Genomic DNA, 10,223 nt, shown 5'->3' with positions numbered 1-10,223 from the left:
AGATACTTTGTTGTAAAAGTCTCATCACATCCCGGTGAGCATGGATATATAATCATTTGACCATACAATGACATCGTCGGTACCATAGTAACTGTCAATATAGTTACTGAAATTATTGCATTGATTTCTGTCATCATATTAGAAAAATTATTTATTTATTATATTTATATTATATTATAAATTATATTATTTTTTCCAATTTTTTTGTTTGCTTAAATATATACCAATATTTTTTCCTCTAATATTTCAACTCTATGCTACTAAAAAATAATTATATATTATTTTCTCTCATCATATTAGAAATCTTTTTTCTCATATTCATATGAAATTTTTTTATATATATTTTTAATTTTCCCAAAATGTTAATTGCTCTTTTTTTATCAATTTTCTTCTTGTTAAATTATGACTTTTTTTTAATAATATTTTGACTTTATTCTTATAATTTCATAATTTTTCCAATTTTTTTGTTTGCTTAAATGTATACCAATATTTTTTCTTTAATATTTCAACTCTATGCTACTAAAATGGCATTAATTTCTCTCATCATATTAGAAAAATTGCTATTTTTTTCTTATATTCATATGAATTTTTTTTAAATATATTTTTTTAATTTTCCAAAAATGTTAATTGTCAATTTTCTTCTTCATTTTTCTTTTATCATATTAGAAACATTGCTATCTTTTTTCTCATATATGATTTTTTTTACATATATATTTTTTATAATATTTTGACTTTATTCTGATAATTTCATAACTTTTTTATAACTCAACATAATTTTTCCATTTTTTTTGTTTGCTTAAATGTATACCAATTTTTTTTCTTTAATATTTCAACTCTATGCTACTAAAATGGCATTCATTTCTCTCATCGTATTAGAAAAATTGCTGTTTTTTCTTATATTCATATGAATTTTTTTAATATATTTTTTTAATTTTCCAAAAATGTTAATTGCTCTTTTTATGGTAAATAATTGACATCAATTTTTTTCATGTTAAATTATGACTTTTTTTTTTAATAATATTTTGACTTTATTCTTATAATTTCACAACTTTTTCTCAACATAATTTTTCCAATTTTTTTGTTTGCTTAAATGTGTACCAATATTTTTTCTTTAATATTTCAACTCTATGCTACTAAAAAATAATTATTTATTATTTTCTCTCATCATATTAGAAACGTTGCTGTTTTTTCTTATATTAAGATTTTTTAAAATATATATTTTAAATTTTCCAAAAATGTTAATTGGTCTTTTTATGGTAAATAATTGACATAAATTTTTTTCATGTTAAATTGTGACTTTTTTTTAATAATAATTTGACTTTATTCTTATAATTTCATAACTTTTTCTCAACATAATTTTTCACATTTTTTTGTTTGCTTAAATGTGTACCAATATTTTTTCTTTAATATTTCATCTCTATGCTACTAAAATGGCATTCATTTCTCTCATCATGCACAGTGGTTAGCACACAGCACACAGGTTGGAGACCCGAGTTCGATTTCTCCTTGTGCATGCGTGGGTTTTCTCCGGGTTCTCCGGTTTCCTCCCACATTCCAAAAAAAAAAAAAAAAACATGCTAGGTTAATTAGCGACTCCAAATTGTCCATAGGTATGAATGTGAGTGTGAATGGTTGTTTGTCTATATGTGCCCTGTGATTGGCTGGCCACCAGTCCGAAGACAGCTGGGATAGGCTCCAGCATCCTCCGCCACCCTCGTGAGGAGTAGTTTCTGTAATATCAACAAAACATTTGAATTAAACTTTAACATCATTATTATGTGCAGAGAATTGTTGCGTTCAAAGACATCATGTAACTTCAGTTGAATTCACATTTTGAGTTTATTTTCTGGGATTTCCGAGCATAAATACAAGAAATTGCACTTCCTGGTTAAGAGTTACGTTCATGAGCGAACTCTTTGTCTTTTTTTTTATAGAAACATCGGATATTAGAGACATGTTTATGAGTTGGAGATACATATTTATACATAATAATGTATTTCCGTTGATGCGTTCAGGTCAGAATAAAGTATCAGACTCCGTGGGGAGTCATGAAATAAATAAGTTACCACCCATAACGTGCTATTTTTGGGGATCATACGGGTCAAATATATGCCCCACAATTTTTACATCTTTATGTTTTTATGATTTTTTTATGTGCTTTGATCGATGAAACTTCAACCCACCAAAAGTGAAACATTCCCTTTAATTCCATGTGTTCACGGATCATGTGACATGATCATTTCATTAGCGGCGAGTACCTGTGCAGAATACAATGCGAGCGCATGAGAAGCATTCATGCAAAAATGAGGAAGTGGTAAAAACTTGTCTTCCGGATTCAGTTCTATAAATGTCTTAAAACGCATCTATGTACGTTTTGTATTTTTTGGGATGATCCCAGTGTGAACAATAAAAAAGGAATAAATCAGTAAATAGGTTAAATTGGTAATTATTAATTCTGCATATTTTATTTTGCAATCACAAAAAAAATATTTTTTATTTATATAATTAAAAAAATGACCAAATATTTAATTAAAATATTTTTTGTATTATTTGTACTATTTCTAATTATTTAAAATATTTAAAATATTTAAAATATTTAATGTGTATTTATATAGTTTAAAAAATTATTAATAAAATATTTTGTGTAATTATATAATAAAAACAATTACTACATGAAAAACCCAAGACTGATCATACTATTCTTGAGGTACTATGATACTATGAGGTACATTTTGGTATACAGTAGCTAGTATGACAAAGCATTATTCTAGTTTGGTCGCACAGCAGGGTGTAACTTTGCACTTCTCAGTTTTTTGTCCAAATCGAGTCAGAAGATGAAGATCTTTTCATTTTTGCCACATGCGGAGGTGTTAATGTTCTAATCACGATGCCATCAAACGCTTCACAAATTTACATTTTATACTATTGGATGTTAAAAAACTTCAAAATAATAAAAAATATATAATAAATGGGAGTCAATAATGAGTAACGGTGCCATACTTGTTAATTGTGATGCAGGTGTTTCCAGTGTTTTGACCGTTTGACACCCCTGCACAACCTGAAGATCAACACGTCCACTGTGTTGTTTGGAAAACATCTCAGGTGGGATCTCCTCCTATTTTTCCAAATTTTTAAAATTTTCCAAAAAAGTTAACTGCTCTTTTTATGGTAAAAAAATGACATCAGTTTTCTTCTGGTTAAATTATGACTTTTTTCTGTAATATTTTGACTTTATTCCTATAATTTTATAACTTTTTTTCAAAGTAATTTTTCCAATTTTTTTGTTTGCTTAAATATATACCAATATTTTTTCTCTAATATTTCAACTCTATGATATTAAAAAATAATTATATATTATTAGAAACATTGCTATGTTTTTTATATTCATATGAAGTTTTTTTAATATATATTTTTTATTTTCCAAAAATGTTAATTGCTCTTTTTATGGTAAATAATTGACATAAATTTTCTTCTTGTTAAATTATGACTTTTTTCTATAATATTTTGACTTTATTCTTATAATTTCATAACTTTTTCTCAACATAATTTTTCCAATTTTTTTGTTTGCTTAAATGTATACCAATAGTTTTTTCTCTAATATTTCAACTTTATGCTACTAAAAAATAATTATATATATTATTTTCTCTCATATTAGAAATGATGCTATGGTTTTTTATATTCATATGAATTTTTTAAATATATTTTTTAAATTTAAAAAAAATTTGTGTCGCTCTTTTTATGGTAAATAATTGACATCAATTTTCTTCATGTTAAATTATGATTTTCTTTTATAATTTTTTGACTTTATTCTTATAATTTCATAACTTTTTCTCAACATAATTTTTCCAATTTTTTTGTTTGCTTAAATATATACCAATATTTTTTCTTTAATATTTCAACTCTATGCTACTAAAATGGCATTCATTTCTCTCATCATATTGGAAAAATTGCTATTTTTTCTTATATTTATATGAATTCTTTTTTCATATATATATTTTTTTTTTTATTTTCCAAAAAGTTAATTGCTTTTTTTATGGTAAATAATTAACATGAATTTTCTTTTTAAATTTTACATAAAATTTACATAAAAATTAAAATAATCTTTGACCACAAATCTACAAATCTGCAAGGTTGAATATGTCAAATTATTGCATTAATCGCAGTTAATTCATGCATGTCATATTTAGTGCTTTTTTTATAATCGGCGTTAATCAGATTTTTCTATGGAAGTTGCATGGGAGTGGAAAACAACGAGCACCCTGAAGTGGACATCGATTGGCTGTCATTGGGGTTCTGGCGGGAGCGGTGAGTAGCGGAGAGGAGCCACGAAAGCTTGTGAGAGTTTTTGTTTTTTTTTTCTTGAAATTGTGATTAAAAAGTGATTAATTAGATCAATTATTCAACTCTTGACAGCACTAATTAGAGGTTTCATTTGATGGTGATGATTATGTGTACTTTTTATGGCCAATACAACATCCGATTAATTAACTCACGGGCAGTTTCATTGAATTTAGATTAATTCTTGTTAATTAATTAATTCTTGGCTTCGCCTGGATACATGGGGGACCGATATCAGACTTGCGTTGTGTTGCGCAACTCCATTTGTGCTGACATTTCGAGACTCCCGTGTCGGAGTTTCAGACTCACAGCGCAGCATCACGAGATCTTGCCCACGCAGGCTTGCAGCAGGGGGGGGGGGGGATGACACACATGACCACCGACTGTGGAAAAACAGGATACAGGCTACGTCGCAACAGGAAGTGTTGCGCTCCTCCTCCTCTACAGAACATCAGTTTGGCCAGACTTGAACGCTTTGGGTTGATGTCCACACTCCTGCAACCCCCTGTGGTAGGGCGCATATTTCGTAATCAACACTTGGCTTAGCATTTCTTCTGAGAAATTCAGTTAGGGTGAAGGATGGAGGGGGGGGGCGCAAAAAAAACTTTTTTTTTTTAATAAGCAGTCATGTCCAATCCAGCCTGTCCATCTTTAAAATGAATTTATAACATTTTTAAACGGCTTCCATTTGTCTAAAATCTGTGAGGCGGATAAAATGATGTTTCGGTTTATTTACGGCAGGGGTCTCGAACTCAATTTACTTGGGGGGGCACTTTAGCCAAACTTAATTGTCTCCGCAGAATTCACAATTTAAAATAAAATAAAAATAACAAGACCACGATTCACGATTTCATGTCATTCCCCATACTCAAAATGACCATGTATGACAATCAAACATAATATATTTCACATTTCCTCAACATACTGCCTAATTTGAAAAAAATAATATAATTTATATATTTATATAATTTTAAAAATGACAAAATATTTAATTAAAATATTTTTTTTATTATTTGTACTATTTCTAATTATTTTTTAAATGTTGTATAATATATTCAGTCGATTAAACAAACAAAACACAACCAGAAATAACACGTCAATTGTTGTGACAAAACATAATTGTTGACAACAAAGAAAAGAAGAATGAATCTCAAGAAAACATCACAGTAAAATATTTAATGTGTATTTATATAATTTTAAAAATTATTAATAAAATCTTTTTTGTATTTATATAATTTAAAAAATGATCAAATATTTAATTAAAATATTTTTTGTATTATTTGTAATATTTCTAATAGTTTTTTTAAATATTGTATTAGAAATTAAGTCGATTAAACAAACAAAACACAACCAGAAATAACCAGTAAAATATTGAATGTGTATTTATATATTTAAAAAAATATTAAAACAAAATATTTTGTGTATTTATATAATTTTTAAAATGACAAAATATTTAATAAAATATTTTTTTATTATTTGTACGATTTCTTTTTTTTAAATATTGTATTAGAAATTCTGTCGATTAAACAAACAAAACACAACCAGAAATAATACGTAAATTGTTGTAAAGTGACAAAAGTAAAATATTTAAATATTTTTTATTATTTGTAGTATTTCTAATTTTTTTTAAAATGTTGAATAAGAAATTCAGTCAATTAAACAAACAAAACACAACCAGAAATAACACGTAAATTGTTGTAAAGTGACAAAACAGTCATTGACAACAAAAAAAGAAGAATGAATCTCAAGAAAACATCACAGTAAAATATTTAATGTGTATTTATATAATTAAAAAAAATATTAATAAAATAGTTTGTGTATTTATATAATTTGTAAAATGACAAAATATTTAATAAAATATTTTTTTATTATTTGTACTATTTCTTTTTTTTATATTGTATTAGAAATTCAGTCAAACTAAACACAACCAGAAATAACATGTAAATTGTTGTAAAGTGACAAAACATATTTGTTGACAACAAAGAAAAGAAGAATGAATCTCAAGAAAACATCACAGTAAAATATTTAATGTGTATTTATATAATTTAAAAAAATATTAATAAAATAGTTTGTGTATTTATATAATTTTTAAAATGACAAAATGTTTAATAAAATATTTTTTTTATTATTTGTACTATTTCTTTTTTTTTAATATTGTATTAGAAATTCAGTCGATTAAACAAAAAAAACACAACCAGAAATAACACGTAAATTGACAAAACAGTCATTGACAACCAAAAAAGAAGAATGAATCTCAAGAAAACATCACAGTAAAATATTTAATGTGTATTTATATAATTAAAAAAAATATTAATAAAATATTTTGTGTATTTATATAATTTTAAAAATGACAAAATATTTAATTAAAATATTTTTGTATTATTTGTACTATTTCTTTTTTTTTATGTTGTATAAGAAATTCGGTCAATTAAACAAACAAAACACAACCAGCAAATAACATGTAAATTGTTGTAAAGTGACAAACCATAAAAAAATATTAATACAATATTTTGTGTATTTATATAATTTTAAAAATTACAAAATATTTAATTAAAATATTTTTTGATTATTTATACTATTTCAATTTTTTTATATATATTATTTTTTACAGTTATTGACAACAAAAAAAAGAGTGACTCTCAATAAAACATCACAGTAACGCTATGAAGGCCAAAACTCTACATGGGTAAAGTAACACTAAAACATTGTCTCACACTATAGTGTCTCCCGGCAACGCCCACAGTCCCCACTCGGACCTGAACATGCTTTATCTTACCGTTGTGTCGTCTAAGTCCTCCAGCGATGAGCCGCTCTGTTCCCACAAAAGTCAATTGGTTAACGACTGGAAACAAATCGCCAAAGATGGTTGAAAAATGTCAGCTTTCTATATATCTCTGAATTAGCAGGGGAACTAAAAGCTTCCTTAATTCTGCCAATTTAGGTCGGGTACCATAAGGCTTCTTCTCCTATTTCTTCTTCTTCCTTATTAAAAAACAAGAAGGTGACAAACTTCCCACAGAACGTGTTTTTCAAGCCAATGTTGTCATTCTAGAACACAAAAGCTGCAAATATATTAGTATTTTTACAGTATTTTCAGTGTAAAATAGTAAATAACTACAGTACATGAAATGTTACAAATCCTATATTTTTTTATCCTTTTTTTTAACCTCATATTTGTTCCTAAAATTTGGAATTATGCGGGAATTCATACAGTTAAATTATTGACAATGTTATTGAGTGCTCCTGTGCGTATTTGTTAGCGCGCAACTTCAAAGTAATTCATGCAAACACATCAGACAGCTAATTAAGCTAGCATGTTTTTTGGAATGTTGGGAGGAAACCGGAGTACCCGGAGAAAACCCACGCATGCACGGGGAGAACATGTGAGAGATCCCAAATAAACAATGTTGCAGCAAGACACCGCACGGACACACCACCTTCTTGTTTTGACATGAGTTACTATCTGTCTTGAATTCAATTGTGTTTCTCACCTCGATAACCCAAAATGGAGCCAAGGAAAGATTTGATAAAGAAGGTGAAAAACAATTCAAGACATAGAGTAACTCATGGCAAAACAAGAAGGTGGTGCCCTTTGCAAAAACATGTTTTTTGTGTTGGATTTACATTATTTCTTATGGGAAAAGAGTCACAAAAGACCCCCTGGTCTACAATGTATTTTTTTTTGTCAGTGAAAAAATAATGTAAAAATAAATTAAAATAAAATAAAATACCTTTTGATAAAAATGTTTTTTTGTCAGTGAAAAAATAATATAAAATAAATAAAAATATAAAATAAATACCTTTTGATAAAAATGTTTTTTGTCAGTGAAAAAATTATATAAAATAAATAAAAAATAATATAAAATACCTTTTGATAAAATGATTTTTTGTCAGTGAAAAAATAATATAAAATAAATAAAAATAAAATAAAATACCTTTCGATAAAAATGTTTTTTGTCAGTGAAAAAATAATATAAAATAAATAAAAATAATATAAAATACCTTTTGATAAAATGATTTTTTTTGTCAGTGAAAAAATAATATAAAATAAATAAAAATATTTAAAAAATACCTTTTGATAAAAATGTTTTTTGTCAGTGAAAAAACAATATAAAATAAATAAAAATAATATAAAATACCTTTTGATAAAAATGTTTTTTGTCAGTGAAAAAATAATATAAAATAAATAAAAACAATATAAAATACCTTTTGATAAAATGATTTTTTGTCATTGAAAAATAATATAAAATAAATAAAAATAATATAAAATACCTTTTGATAAAAATGTTTTTTGTCAGTGAAAAATAATATAAAATAAATAAAAACAATATAAAATACCTTTTGATAAAATGATTTTTTTGTCATTGAAAAATAATATAAAATAAATAAAAATAATATAAAATACCTTTTGATAAAATTATTTTTTGTCAGTGAAAAAAATAATATAAAATAAATAAAAATATAAAATAAATACCTTTTGATAAAAATGATTTATGATTGAGTACGTGAATGATTTATACGTAAAATCCTTCTGTTTCAGATGTGATTCTTTCGAGTGGACATTTCACAAAGGAGGACATTGTTCCTTGAGTGACAAGGTTTCAGCGGCCATCATGTGTTTCACAACGACATCCAACAGTTGCCTGACATGCGTGCACAAGGGGACATCCAGCTCTCTCACTTCTTATTCCTGATTCCTCATTTTCTCTGGACGCCGTGACCCCCCCCCCCCCCAAACCCCCCAGCCCCCATCAGCCCAGGCTGCTTATAATTAGACGAGAGTGAATCACATTCACAAGGCGCATGGACACGCATAATCAGCAACGTGCACACAAAAGAAGATATACCAAAAACAGATACTCTAAAGACGTCAATGTATTTTATTATTTTTTTTTACAGGTACTGGATATCTCATAAGCACATGCATAGTGAGAATCCTTCCAAAGTAAGTTCCCCTTTTTTTTCATGTTGCTTAAGCCAGACAAAGATGACTCAGCGCAGATATTAATCATGTTTTATTTTTTTTGCTGTTATCTTGGTATCTCACTACACCGACTTCGCATGTCAGGCACAGTTATTTATTTTTAAATAAGAGAAGTTAGAAGGTCAGGCTCTTTTCCCACAAGAAATAATGTAAATCCAACACAAAACATGTTTTTGCAAAGACACGGGCACCACCTTCTTGTTTTGCCATGAGTTACTCTATGTATTGAATTCAATTGTTTTTCACCTTCTTTATCAAAACTTTCCTTGGCTCCATTTTGGGTTGTCGAGGTGAGAGACACAATTGAATTCAAGACATATAGTAACTCATAGCAAAACAGGAAGGTGGTGTCCGTGTGGTGTCTTGCTGCCACATTGCTCACATCATCTCTGTGCGGCGTTTCCATGTTCTCCCCCGTGCATGCGTGGGTTTTCTTCCCAACATTCCAAAAAACATGCTAGGTTAATTAGCGACTCCAAATTGTCCATAGGTATGAATGTGAGTGTGAATGGTTGTTTGTCTATATGTGCACTGTGATTGGCTGGCCACCAGTCCAGGGTGTACCCCGCCTCTCGTTCGAAGACGACTGGGATAGGCTCCAGCACCCCCGCGACCCTCGTGAGGACAAGCGGTAGAAAATGAATGAATTCAAGTCAATGAATTTGTCGACTGCCGAATGCTGCCTCTGTCCAACAGGGGGAGGGAGGCTGATATCATTGCAGTACTCCGATTTCCTCCCACATTGCAAAAACATGCTAGTCTCTTAATTGGCGACTCCAAATTATCCATAGGTATGAATGTGAGTGTGAATGGTTGTTTGTCTGTTTGTGTGAAAAAATAAAATAAAATAAAATAAAATAAAATAAAATAAAATAAAATAAAATAAAATAAAATAAAATAA

This window comes from Doryrhamphus excisus, linkage group LG1 (genome assembly GCF_037039965.1).
Source record: "Doryrhamphus excisus strain RoL-2023G ecotype Guam linkage group LG1, RoL_Dexc_Guam_v1.1, whole genome shotgun sequence".
Classification (NCBI taxonomy): domain Eukaryota; kingdom Metazoa; phylum Chordata; class Actinopteri; order Syngnathiformes; family Syngnathidae; genus Doryrhamphus; species Doryrhamphus excisus.
This window is presented reverse-complemented; position numbering follows the sequence as displayed.